The sequence below is a fragment of the Strigops habroptila genome, chromosome 8 (assembly GCF_004027225.2).
Source record: "Strigops habroptila isolate Jane chromosome 8, bStrHab1.2.pri, whole genome shotgun sequence".
NCBI lineage: Eukaryota > Metazoa > Chordata > Aves > Psittaciformes > Psittacidae > Strigops > Strigops habroptila.
Window position 1 is genome coordinate 6,149,226 of NC_044284.2, and position 15,024 is coordinate 6,164,249.

Sequence of the window (15,024 nt, forward strand, 5' to 3'; positions counted from 1 at the left end):
AGCTGCCAGTTGGGATACAGAAGCTTTGCTGTCCTACATGAAGGGTCCTAGACCAAAAGCATCTAGAAGTTGGTATTAAATTACCATCATTCTTTCAAGGATGACATGGATTAACAAGCATGCTTATTAATTATAGTGTTATATGTCACTTAAGTTTCTTGGTAATATAACAGGAATAAATTAAATGCTTAAATTAAATTTAAATTTAATGAATTAAATTTTAATTAAAGTATGGTTTTCTTATGGAGGTGATTTTCTAAAATTAGGCTTCTAATTGCTCTCATTCATTAATCCAAAATATTTTTCCTGTTGTTTTCAAGCTAATATGAAAAGGCAAGTAAATTACAGTCCATTATGATTGTGAAAAATCAGAAAATTAAAAATTCAACTCCCTCCCATATTCAAAGGCAACATAAATCTGTTTTGCAGCAGCGATATCACCATGCTAACTGCACAGCAATAAACTGGAGTCACATTCAATCAAGTAACTAAAAACTAATCATCCCACAGAACTAGGTTTTTTTCCTCTCAATCTTTGTATTATTTTCCAATCTTAACATATGAGACAATGCTAAAACTGAGGGAAACTGACCTCTGATGCGAATTACTGTATTATGAAAACAGTGTACTACAAGTGGGTTTGTGCATATAAAATGTATGCACAGGGTATTATAAAACAACAGAAATTTTAAATACTGTGCTTCATAAATGTCTGTAATATACCTACCTATATTTTATCAATTCACGCCTTCATGGGTTTCCAGGAAGAACAGAATGTCATGAGTGCAGTGTCATGGAAGGGCATGAAAAACCAAACCAATTTACAATCCATTAGACTGAATCAAGATACCTAGGGAAGAGGAGTGAAAGCGAGAATCTGAGAGAGACAGCCAGCACACAACTATCTAAAGGGAAGGAGGCATGTAAAGATGGCTGCATAGATGGCATTGGTTGGAGAGGTCACATCATTTGAACGCACTAAATTAAACTCAACTGAGCCAAGTAGTTGAGCAGCTCCAGTGTTTGACAGCCCAGCAGGAGCGGATGGTAATAAGGGGTCTGTTAGTGCCTGTGAGGTGGCAGAGTGTGTAATACTGCAAAAGACTGACACCAGCGATACGTTCCATTCTCTCATTAAATCTTGAAGCCTTCTGTGTTTGTGTTTGGCCATCTCCTCATGATGGAGGTGGAAACCAAACCCTCAAAAGCCAAAAACGTCTCCTCTGGGAGCAGAATTAGGACATGTAATAGAGCACTGAGCATGTCACAGGAACCTCCTCGCTTCTATTCAGTAAGAAATTTCCTGCCCAAAAGATGTCTGTGACATCAATGCAGGGTATCAATTCCTGAACCAATCTCCTACTTCCTTATTTTACCAGTTTAGAATAAATTCACAGAATACTTTGGGTTGGAACGGACCTTAATGATCATCTAATTCCAAATTCTTCTAGTTTAACAAAGCGTTAGGTTATGTTATTGCTCATGCACTAATACTACAGAGGAAAGGTTACAATATTTACTTCGCATGCATAATTATCCCTCACTCTTAATATAAAACTACTTTGTAATAGGAATCATGATGCACAGAAAACTTGCAGGGATGTTTCTTTTTAACTTTACACTCTTCACACTAAACATTTTTGTCTTGCAGAAAAGCCTTTCAGGTAAATCAACAATACTTTCAATGCAAACAGCTACGGACTCAAGGCAGGAAAAACATGTATTTGTGCTTAACATTTGTGTCTATCCCTGCTTAATTAAGCATTTCCAAGGCATTTTGAAAACTCTGCTTGACTTTTAATTTTCATTAAAACTAATTAAACGTTCTATGCATATTAACTACATAAAATACAATACATAATACAGAAACATACAAGTGACTAACCGAGTAAGTAGATGTATTCTAAATTCCTGTCCACTACAGGGCAAATCGAGATATTTGCACATTACAGTGAGCCAATTATTGTAACAAAATAAATTGTAAAAAGAAATCTCCATCTAGTTTCCTTGAAGGCCAAACAAGCACCCCATGGAAGCGAGCTGAGGATTATGATCAGCAGGGAACTAGTCCTAAACAGAACAGAATAAATTGATTTTGCAATAATGTGCCTAAGAGCTACAGATTTAAGCAAGGAACATAGCAAGTCCCAGGAATATTTGATGACTCGGTAGCATGGCAATAATCTGTCAATTACAAGAGAATTGCCACATCAATGTCAACTGTGAACAACAACCAATTTTTCTCCTGTAGCTTTAAATAACCTGAAAGCAATTTAATTTTAAAGGCATTTTTTAATTTTACAAATAATTCAAATAATTTTGGCCCCAATCTTCCCACTTCTCCATGCAAATTAACTTAAATCCATGTAGTTAGATAGCAGTAGCTAGTTCATGAAAACGCGTAATCTTCACTCAAATCAATTCCCCATGTCTGCATAACCAAAGCGTCTCTTCCCTCAATATAGTCTACTTGCTTCTGAAAACAGCGGTGAGTACTCAGAACATTCCATTTTAGGCAGCTCGTCACAGAAGCTGTAAAAAGCCTGCCTTTGCCTCCCGGTCCATGGAGCTGCTTCCAGCGCCCCCCACTGCCTGGTTAAAGTTCTAACCCGTGACCTGTCGTTTCTACATTGCCTTTCAGTCTGAGAAACAAGAGTCAACCCGACACTGGAGAACACTGCACATAATAAAAGCACTTGATCCATTAAATACAGAAGCACCAGGCTTTGCTTATACATGGAGTGATTTTTTCCAAATGACTGAACAAAATTTTCTATGTCTAATGTCGCTGGCAAAGAGCCCATCAGTGAAAATGGTGATTCTCCAGATACCTGGAATAAGGTTAGGGATTTCTAATTGTTCCGTTCTTCTGGTTTGGGATTGGTTTGTTGGGTTTGGTTTGGTGTTTTTTTTTTTTTGTTCCCCTCCCCCAACTCTATTAGATTTGGTACTATATGAATATTCCCTAGCCAGTGTACAGTTTGATACCCTTTTGGAACTTTGACACAATTAACTCGGGAAGGTATCTTAAGTGTTACAGCGTCTTTGTACTTGGACAATTTTAGATGGCATTTTTAACCAGTAACCCAGACTGATGGGCACTCAGATGATATTTGGGCACGAGTATGACACCTTTCAAAAGAAAGGCTTATACTGTTTAACATGGGACCAAGAACAAAGGAGTATCTCATCTTCTTCATAGTAGTGCATCATTATTCATACCAATCCAAGCAATTATTTTCATGCATTTTTTATAATAATTGTACAGCAATAATTAGTCAGTTATTGCCTTGCCTTTGTCTCCATTAGTTCAATGGCATTACTACTGAACTTCATTCTCCCCTCTCCCTAATTCTTCAGATTAAACAGATAATGAAAATGAGTAATAGTGACAGCTCAGTGTAAGAATGTCACTCACAATGAACCAAGAAATCTACCCAAATCTGTGCAACTTCTTTTCTTTTAAACATCCATGTATTTATAAACGCAGTGACACAAAAAATAACTTAAATACCCTAAAGCTAAATAACTTGGGGGAAAATGGAGGGGGTTGGGGAGGGTGTGGAACACAAGAAGCTGGCAGGAGAAACAGCTACACAGCTGACCCAAACTGGCCAAAAGGATACCCAGATATTCAGTCTCTTCCACCACCTCTCCTCCAAAAATTCGCTCGCCACAATAATTAGCCAGAAAATTAAGCTCCACTGAGAGACAAAGACCCCAAATGAATTGAGGGCAGACAACAGAGCTTCTTCTTGAAGTAGTATTCAACTATTTAAAGACTGCTTTTTAAATATTTTAGCATGTCTAACTGTACTAGTTGCATATATCACGAACTGTCATATTTACAAATACTAACCAAAGTATGACATTAGTCTACTTCTTTTTGATACACTCTCAAACCACTGAGAGGATGAGAAATAAAAAAAAGTACTTACTGGATACATGCTGTCAAGGTTCACCAGGAACATGTGGCTTTTCATGAGTATTAGGTGATTACATTTAACACAGAAGTGCAATACAAGATAATGCAATCTGGATATGAACCACTGCCAGGGTGTTCACTCAATACAATCTAGTCATTGTGCCGTTCATCATGCCATAAGAGTGAACTCTAAGAGTCACTCTGCTGTCTCCTACCTTCAGTGCATTTTCTTCTGAATTTTATATGAGCACAAGACATATAAAGAGCGTTTATGGCTCATCAGTCATATGAAGTTAAACAACTGATGTGAGGAATTTTTATTTATAACTAATATTTTGTTGGCCTCCATTTTTGCGTGTATTCTACACAGCCATAGTAGTTAAGAGGGAGAAGAACAGTTTGTATAAAAAGCCAAGGATCCTTTTCGGAAGTGGTTTGTTTTGAAATAAGTCTCACTCCAGTACAAAAAGCCAGGCTTACTCTGAACAGAGAAGCCTACTCTCCCTTCTGACCCAACTGAGAATAAATATGCAGACAGAGAAAACTGCTAGCTGACTTCAGCCAGGTCACAGCTATGGAGATGCTGTTTCCTTTCTTTTATCAAGAGGCCTTGTCATTGCCAACACAGGCATCCTCTTCTAATCCATAGGAAGCGAGCACGCTATGTTTCTGATACAGCATTAGAACAAAGGCTCATGTGTCCCCCTATCCACTGCCTCTTTAGCAATTTAATTTTCAATGGAAACATCCAAACACCATAAAATCACAGAATCACAGGATAATTCAGGCTGGAGGGGAGATCTCAAAGGTTCTCTGGGCCAATGTCCTTCTTAAAATAAGAGCAGCTATGAACTCAGGTACTCAGGGCTTTATCCAGTAGAATCTTGAAAACCCGGAAGGATGGATGTGGCTCAGCCTCTCCAAGCATCGCGGTCCAAACTTTGACTGTCCTAGCGAAAAAGTTCTGCCTTATGTACAGTCTGAAACCTTGTTGTTTCAATTCCTGTCTGCTGTCTCTCCTCCTCGCACCACGAAAAGCCGGGCTCCATCTTCTCAATCCCCTCCTCACAGCTGTCAGGGCGCTACTGCCTTGTTCGCACCAAACTGTCTATTCTCCAGGCCTAATAAGCCCAGTTCCCTCAGCTTCTCCTCAGAGGCAAGTGCTGCAGCGCCCTGACCAGTCTGTGCATGATGAATTTCATACAAAATCAGGCCCAACTGTTTCTGTAGATTTATATTTAAGCCCTATTGTGCACATTATGGCTAAATTGTGATTGCTATGCCAATGAGCTGACTTCAATTTTGTCTCAATTCCTTAAATTTCAAGCACTAAATTTGCACAGTGTAGTCACAGAATTTATTTCATTCAGGAAAGGTGGAATAAACAGAGCAGCCTACAAAGACACAAAGCCTCAAAATACAAAAAAGCTAATAGCAACAAGTAAATCTCGCCTCAAGAATCTAGTTATCCACTATATTTTACCTGTAAAAGCCAATTACCTGAATGAAATGAATATATACTTTGTGAAGAATACCTTATGAGAGAATAATTTGGTTTTTTTAAACCAACTTGAAGTGTCTTTTATACCGACCACAAATGCAAGATACATCATCACAAAAAATAGAGGCTAATCACTTAGGGAAAACAGGCACCTTACACCTCCTTTCTGCCAGACTCCTTCTCATGCCCAGCGCACCAAGAGTAAAGGTGACTGCGTAATAACTAAAACAAGGATTATGACAACTGAACACAGCAGATGTACTTGACTGTGTCTAGTATTTCCACTTGCTGTAGCTACATCAAAGCCATTCAGCCTCTCTGGATTAGCAGATATGTGAAAGTGTAGGCAATTAATTTCTTTAAGTCCCTTGAAGCCTGCTATAACAAAAATCCAGCAGCATGAAATCCCACAAAGCCTAGATGTTATATTAGTCCTATTGTTTTCAATATGTCTCCTTGGAAAACCCAGCAAATTCTTACAATATTTCTCTCAACTTCTCCTTGCTGCCTCGCTGTATCTCAGTGGGATCAGTACCATTCGAAACATCATAGTGACTTTCCTTATGCATGTAACATGATTCAAAAAATACCTGGTTCTTTACATCCTGTGTTGTGTTTTCATCATAAATAATTGGGTATTTTATCTCCTGGTATTAAATCTAAAATGGCCAAGAAAAAAATACAGATTTAATGACAAGCATATCTAGCTTACTCTACATTTTTCAGTAAAAAACGAGACACGTTTTCTTTCTTCTTCACAAAAAAGACCCCTAAGATAATTTTAATTTTGAGAAATAACACCCTTAAACATGTCTGCACAATGCATCCTATATCGAGAGTCTCCAACCTTTCTGTAAGAACACATTTTCCCCTCTTCTTTTCACCACTCCACTATTTGCCAGTACTTTCTCTTCATGTCTCATCTCTAACTCTGCAATGCCTCAGTAATGCATCTGCCTTACTGTTTGGGAGCTGGTGACAGCCATAGAGATACAGTCATGTAACCATATTGATGCGTGTCTCTTGCAGGATTGTTAGCTCAGGTTCAGCATCTGCAGTAATCCAATTGCTGCATCTACTAGAAACATATTACATACCTATATCATAAAAGATAACAGACTGGAAAACCGTGACAACTCAAGAGTAGCAAATCCTCTTTGGGCTCAGCATTGCACAGGGACACTGTGTTCAGTGCTGCACAGTCATTGAGATAAAGCACCGAGAAGCTTTTTCTATAGTCTAAACACACAGAAAAAAGGACAGTGGAGGAAAACCCTAGGCCAAGAGAATAAATTGGTTTTATCCATTTTATACAGCCAGAAGCAGGAGAATTGAGTAGAAAATCAATGCCCTAAACCACCTGTCCAGAGTTTGAATTCTTTATATTCTCCTTTCCCCTCTTACTTCATAAAAGTAGTATCACATGCATTTTTCAGGATGCCCTTGCAAGCAAAAGGAGCATCAGCACTTAACTGGCTATTGAGAGAGTTTATTCCACTCCAGAAAAATAGCTTTTTTTCAGCTGCGAGTAGAAAGTAGCAGGTTCAAAGGAGAATGTGATCTCTCAACTAATCTTCCCATCAGAGAATTGCTGACCAATAAGGAAAAGGAACTCTAAAGATTAAATCATTACCTATTTAGGCTGTTCTTTTTAAATGTTTTTAATATTAAGAAACCATTTCAAGCAAACAATGTGTTGCTGCTGCTTACACTTATTCAAGTAGCTCCATTCCAAGGAATACATTTTAACATGACATTTTCCCAACAAACTTAGCCTACTCATTATATATTTAAAGCCAACTGGAATCCCGTAGTGCCAATTTTGTTGCAGTAAATTTCTACGTGGTGAAAATTCTACTTGTTATGTTACTAACACTTCACAGTATTATTTTTTAAGTCTGCATAGACAAAACTTCATGTCTTTACAAACGATTTTTTACGAATTCCTAATCCTTCACCTATGAGTAAGACAACACATGAATACACACAAAGAAGGAAATATTTATGTGAAGATAGATGTAACTGAATTAATGGACAGACCACAGAAGGACTGAAAGTGTGAAGAGAGGTATCATAGTGGCAATTGCACCATTTGACTCAGAATAGATGTTTATTCCTTCACTTGGGTCCTCGCACTACTTCTTTCAGCCCTCTCTCTGAAAATCCTTTATGTTATTGTAGCACTAGAAGATGGCCACAGATTTTGAATTCCCCGGCTGACATACCCTTGAAAGCAAAAATGGACCCATCAAATTTACTACTTCTTGAATATCAAATAAGAGAAACAAATTATGCAACAAGAAAAGAAACATAACAGGCGTATCATTCTTGTTTGTTTCCACCTCTTCACTATCCAGCTTCATGCCTTTGTCATGCTTGCTGTCATCATTACTCAAATAATTCAATTTATATCAATAAATGCTTGAAAATGCTTATTTGTAGCTGAAACTGCAAGAATTAAAGCAATTATGATGCTCGCTGCAAACATAATGACAAAGAGGTTTAACAACAGCAGGGTCTTGTTGCATTTTTCACCTGCTTACACGTATTTGGTAATGCTTTTAAGATGATATGAACCTGTTCAAATTTAAGGCAGCACCATCCTAAGAGAAATATTCATCATTCTTTTTATCTCTAAACAGAGGATTCAGAGGCAACTATTTATTTGCCTGAATTATGTATGTGCTGCAAATCAGCACATATTGCAATTCCAGTACTTCCCATTCAGGTTCATCTCTAGTGTTCCAAACAGCCCAGAAGTTTAACAATGACACTATTTTCCTGACAACTTCACTTATAACCTGTTTTAACTAAACAGCTTTTTAATTAAGTAGTCATTTAGTATGACACTTCAACACAACAAAATGCCTGAATCTGTCCCTGTCCTCATGTGTATGTTTGCACATCCACAGTAGTATCCTGCCCTAATTTTCCAAAGATCAAGTGTTATTCATAAAGAAAACTATTCAAAACAGTTCCAATTTATTTCACATCCGTTTTTTCCATAAGTAGTCTAAAAGCCCAAGCAAGTATCATCTAACTATAATTAGTTGGTCACTTTGCTTGCTTCTTTCTGGCTTTGAGTAACTTAGCATATTTAGGTGTAATAAAGTTTATCTCAACATTCTCATTCATTACTGGTTTTATGTACCAGAAGCAACTTACACTCACTGCCCATGCATCAAAGTCTAATTGTCATCCTAACCACTTCCCCCTGCAATGATCGACCACTCAGCAGCTACTAAAAGCTCTAGCAGAACAGTCTGAATTCTTGAACCTTTAGTCTTCTTTTGAGACGTTCATGTTGCCTCCTTTTATTTCACTACTGTCAAAATGTCTAAGGAAGGCAATTAAACTTAATTGGCAAAAACTTCAACAACAGCAACAAAAAATCAAACCCCTCATCTCTCAACTTCAGGGACTAACCAACACAGGCCACTGTCAGAGTGATTTTTTGGCTTTGGAGCACTCTTAAACTGAAGCCTGAACATCTATCACTCTAATTTTACTGGACAACGAACAGCATCCCCTAGGTCAGACCCAGTATCTCCGTAACTGATTGTGCTATTGCCAATATTTTATTCTACCTTACGTGATGATCACCATGAAGAGATTTCTTTTTTGCCTTTAAAGGCTACAGTTTTAACTAATTAAGCTACTTTAATAAATGTAAACTTCAAAAATAGAAGTTTAAAAAAATCAGCAGGTGATTTGTTAGAAACAACTGCAATACCCCATGGCTTCGCTTATAGTTCACTTTTTTTCATGCATCATTTTCACAGCGAAATATTTAACACTGATGAATTCTGGGCATCACAAACTGACAGAGTGTTTCAAGTCTGGCTGACAGTGAGTTAAAACCCGTAATATTCAGCACTGCTGCTCCAAAAATAATTCCCATATTTTTAATGTTGTACCAAAAATATTGTTTTTGTTATTAATGCAACTGCTTATCAATAAAACCAACCAAGCAAGAAAGCTCTAGACAGCGTCACAGTTTGAAGCAGAGAAATGGGATTGTGTGTTCAGCCCCTGGGTGTAAGCGGACTGACAAAACTACTGGATTTATTGTGGTGCAGCTGAGAACACATGTTCCTCTGAACTGCTAAAATAACCAACATGATTTGGGAGAGTTTTGGATGCAGCCCCTGTAGTTTAATGAATATTCAGACACCCATCTTGGCTGGTTTGATTGTCTCCTTTACAGTGGTTTTAGCACAGCCAAAATGTAGTGAGAGACTGGGACTCCATCTGCAAATGAAGTCTGCTTTGCAACTGCTTCTGACATACAGACATATCTGCCCTTTTTAAAAAAGGATATCTGTAAATCTATTCAGAGCATAAAAGCAGCTTAAGACTTCTTGATCCCAACTCACAGTGGTAAAACCATTCAGCTTAACCCTGGACACATGGCACTCAAATGCCAGTGTATCGGGCTAATAACAGTGACACAGCGAAGAGTTGGGTTCTTCACTTTCAAGGTGAAAAGGGCATTCATCATCTCATTGTTCTGAAAGTGACCTCCTATTTCTCTGCTTCACACCTGTATCAGTAACACTATGACTAGCCGAAGGTATTCCCTACCCTTGTGCTGTTTAGAATGCTCACAGTGCTTCTAGGGAGTAACATAAAAGGCCACTGCTGCAAAAAAAGAACAGGAATAATCTGCTCCGCCTAGCCATGGTGGATAGAGAAAAACTGATGGGCTAAATCTGCAGTACAGAAAGTTCAGGTTAAGCATCATGAAAAAAAGTGAGTATGGTGAAGTGAGGAACAGATTGCCCAGGGAAGCTGTTGCATCTCTTTGTCACTATAGATCTTTAAGATTAGGACAGACAACTATTCATCAGGAACGACACAGGTATAATAGGTTCTGCCTTGGGCAGGAGGATGGACCGGAGGCATCCTGAAGCTCCTTTCACATCTATTTGTGCACAACATTGCTGATGAAATGGAGTTGCTGTTACTAAAATGCAGACAGATGTCCTTTCCAAAAAGCCTTCAAAAATTCTACAGCATTTTGTGAGGGCTTCTTGCTATCACAGAAACAGAATACTGTCAGACTGATTCAGATGATCTCATCTTGATTCTAGCTAAACCACTCCTAAGCCCAAAAATCAAATCCTTTAAGTGATTTCCAGTCTCATAACCAGCATGAGATAGCTGCCTGTTGTATGGCTGATCCTGCAAGTTAGTACAAGTCTACTTGAAGTTACACTCTTTCTTTTGAGTAAGTTTTATTATATTATTTTAAATAGAGATTCCTCCAATGGATTTTCCCAAATTAGTAATAAGATAATAAGTAAGCCCATACTGCACCAACACAATACTGTTTGAAGAGAAGCAGGGAAGGCATAATCTCTTTCTAGAGGACTTGCAGTATGTTCATGTTTGGCAGTGGGGGGGGTTGTTGGGGCTTTTTCTGTGACACCCTGAAGAAGGCTGTGGTGAGTCCAGTTATCTTACAGATCAGTTGTATCTCAACATCAGTGTGTGAAAATCCCTTTTGGGTCTGGACTTGAAAAACCTAAGTTTAGAAAACTACCCCTATTCCTTCTTGCACCTAACCATTTACAATAGTATTTTAAAGCTTTCCTTCTAAACTAGGCGTCAGAAAGATGTACTAGGGGTCCGAAGAATGAAAAAGATCAACTAAATATAATCATACTGTGCTAATTTTAAAAACTATGATTTTACATATACTCCAATTACTGCACAATTCACAGTAACTTCATAAGATGAAGAAATACCAAAGACCATTCACTGCAATCTTGTGAAAGTCTTCATGCTCCAGTTATGAAATGGGCTGATCACATTTGACAGCCAGCATTTTCAAAGGCACACTTAGTCCTGTTAGTCTCGTTAGTCCCCTCCCTGGAAACACAGACCTGTTGAGAGGGTAACTGCACAGAAGGTTCCTCTCTCCTCCTGTCATCACCCTTGATTTTAAACATTAAGACAGAGAAAAAAGAGTGCATATTATAGTAATTTTCTCTTGTGACCAGTCCATGATTAGGGCTTTGACATGCACCATAATGTGTGTACTACTAGAATAGGTTGACAAGACCTTAGTAGCCATGGAGAGGAAAAAAGCAACAGGTATTAGGGCAATGTTAAAGTTTCCAGAAGAGAAAACAGAAATAGTTTAGAGTAGGTCTATGCCACAAATAACTGAACTTTCACAGTGCTTTTAAAGAGCCTGCACAGTGAGTGGCACAAACAGCCCTTTCTGGTTCCTTCAAGCCAGGGCTATACAACAGACCCGTGCTTTTCTGCATGGGAAGAACAGTGCCATCTCTTTATCTCTTGGTATCTCCTATTAATAGTGCACATCCTGCTATCATTATAATCCTAGAGACCAGAGTCCTAGTCTACCTACAGACATCCCAGACCTCAACTCTGTTTTATAAAGCATAATGCAGACAACTTGGAGAAAAAAAAAAACACCTCACTGAGGTTTACAGTCTGAAGCGCACAGCTCCAGCACGCTCTTTGTGACATGGCATACCTTCTGGCCTCACACTACTGCACCTCCTTTCTGAAGCTCTCCTTGCCATAACCATAAACATAAGGAAGAGCTACCCTTACTTCCACAAGCTAAGCATGGTGCCAAAAGGACGATACACTCACTAGCAAGATACAGAAGTAAATATGGAACAAATAGGCATATTGTTTTTTAACAATAGTTGGACAAAATACTGATAATACAGTGATGGGGAAGGAACTGCTGGAGCTCTGATTCTCTAGTACAAATTAAGACTGATCTATTATACTGTAGAATGAGTTTTCCACACTTAAATTATGGTAACAGAAAAAAAATCAACTTTACAATACTCTTAAATGTACAGCTACTGAATATTGTTAATGTTGTAGCTGTATCTTTTCAGTTTTCTCCTGCTAAATACATTACACAGATTGAATTTTCCATAAAGACCTATAATAAAATTAATGATATTATAAAGCCAAATAAAACTACATGATATTAAAGCAGAAATTTAAAAAGAGGAATAAGAAGTTACTCCAACAATTTAAAAAGGCAAGAGTCTTAAAAGAAAAAGCACATAGATGTTTTTCCAAACAGGTAGGGAATCCAGGCCTTTTACGGGAATTTAATGTTCAATCATGGCTATAACATTATGTTTGGACTGCAGACCATGAGGACAAATGTCTATTATTATGTGGAAATGAACTATTAATATCAGGGAATACACAGCAAGTATTTTCTCTCCAAGTCCCAATAATACTTCTTAAAACATAAATAATTCAAATCAATCAATGAAGAAGCTAAAGGAAAATTCCTCTCTAACGTAACCTTTCTCACAAAAGCCAGCCTGTCTGTGCAAGTTCAGTATTTCAAAGGATGACTTTCTACAAGAAGGATAAATCAGTTATTCATGTCGATTGTCCCAGTGTAAAAACTGAATACAATAATCAGGCTAGTAAATCCCCAGTCAGCAAAGAGTTTGTAAAAGTATCAGCAGAAACAGCACATGTGGTTAACATCCCTGGTAAGGGTCCCAAGGGAATGCAAGCAGAGGAAACAAATAGGAGATGAAACATTCATAGTAATAGAAGACAGAAGAATTCCCCCCGCCCAAATGAAAAGGGCATCTTTTCACTAGGAATCAATCTTCACTGCGAAACAACTGCAGCTGAAGATTGCACAGACAGATGAAATCCTTGCCTTCAAAGTCTCATTCCCCACTTTTTGTTTGTTTTTATATATAGCTGCCTCTTGATGAATGCAATAAAAAAAAACCCATAAAATTGGCATTAAGTATTTTTTCCTTCACTTCAAAAACTAGTAACTGAGGTAAGGATACCTTATCCTAAATATCTGTGCATGAAGTACACCTGCTCTGATTATAATTGGTACCTCCCAGTTAGCAGCTGGCTACTTATCCCCCACTGGATATTGATTATGCCTCTATTAGAACATAACTCAGTGCTATAAGACCTGATCAGCAGACAGAAGTGTTTCATGCTGAGGTTGCTGTACCCATGCATCTATCCTCTTTGAGGCTTTTAGCTTTGACCAAATTGAGCTGAGTCCCCTCCACTGAACATCCCCAGTGCATATATGGTTGAGGGAAAAAAAGTCGTCTTCTGTGCAACCAAGAACCACGGAGCACTATGAATGACAAACCAATCTTGATAAAAGATAAAAAATGGGGTTCAAGATATAACAACATTTGTGAATCCCTGTTTCACAAGGGATGAGTTTATGCCAGTATATGCTTTTAGAGAAAATGGTTACTCTTACACGATGCTTTAAAATGCTGTTTGGGCCAAGTACTCAGTGGTTACTGAATATGACTGTATTTCACAAGATCAAGGATATTTATCTTCACTAGTTCCTTTCCTTATAAAAGACGAACATCCTTACACAATATAATCTTTTTAACAGATGCGGTTTTTTTAGGAGCTTCAGAGCAGCTATCAAGTCTTAATAGTCACCCATTAATTCAAAAAATATTTGTAACAAAACAGGAAATTTAAGGGAAAATTTGCTTGACACACACAAGTACTATTTTCTGCTTAAGGAACTCGTAAGTGACAGGAAAAACAGACTTAGTACAAGTAAAAAATTCCATATTACTTACATCTATCATATAGCAATCTGAGCAACAATCTTCAAAACCTCCATTAAATTTTCTGTCTAAGTCTTGACAGTTATAAAGGACTAACACAGTAACGTAAGATTTGAGCAACATTCAGTATTTGTCACAGAGTTTTGTCCATAGCCAGGGAGCGGAACAGGAAAAGCAGCAGCACAGGCTGTTATTACTAAACAAAATTAACTACGTATTATTAATTTAGGCAATTTTAATTATTCATTTCTATAAAAGAAAATTCAACTTCTATTACATAATTCATGAGTTTTCATTTTTAAAAATGTTGACATTCCTACCTGCAAAGGGAACAGGTGCATCCTTATCCAAAGCAACAAGGGGAGGATCCAGGATTACAGTGTCATTGTTTTCAGTTATGATTCCATGGTACGACGTCTCAATCCAGGGCTTGTGTTTGTTCACTACAAAAGAAACAGTGTGCCTAATTAATCTGTGGTTTACATCCATTTAGCTCATTTTATCTTTAAAGAGAAATTATTTAAAGCAAGTCCAATATAAATGTTATTACTCAAAAGCGACTAACAAGATCCAAAAAAACTGTGATACAAGAGAAAGGATGTCCAGAGAAACACAACTCTTGTTAAGACACAGAGACAAGGAGAAGGGCTGATGAGAACAGTGGACACTTGGTCAATGTCTCATTTTCTATTTTTGGAAAAATATCTAAAATAGCTTTTGTGTTCCATACATTGTAGCCAAAAGAATAAACTTCTACTTTCTAATCACTTTGATAAAAGCTGCCACTTCTTTTCCACTTAATCAGCTTTAGTTATGCTTTTCTGGGATCTAGAGTTTTTCTGAAAAATCCACCCTTCAATTCCATGTGTCGAATAACCGGATATCTGGTCCTGAAGTACACAGGAAGATCACCGAAAAAGAAACTTCTAAAGCAGGGGATACACCACGTGTCATCAGCTTATCTTACTCCTGAACCCTTTCAACATATATCCTTCTCACCAACCATC

At 37.7% G+C, this 15,024-nt stretch overlaps 1 protein-coding gene across 2 annotated transcripts in view; it reads right to left on the bottom strand.

The window, feature by feature from the left end:
• The window catches only part of CLSTN2 (calsyntenin 2), a 200,232-nt gene extending 185,776 nt beyond the window's left edge, over positions 1 to 14,456 (bottom strand). For both annotated transcript variants that reach the window (XM_030494868.1, XM_030494869.1), the window contains exon 1: positions 14,338 to 14,456. The gene's annotated coding sequence lies outside the window, so the exon portion shown is untranslated. The remainder of the gene's footprint in view (positions 1 to 14,337) is intronic.
• Positions 14,457 to 15,024: the final 568 nt, after the last annotated feature.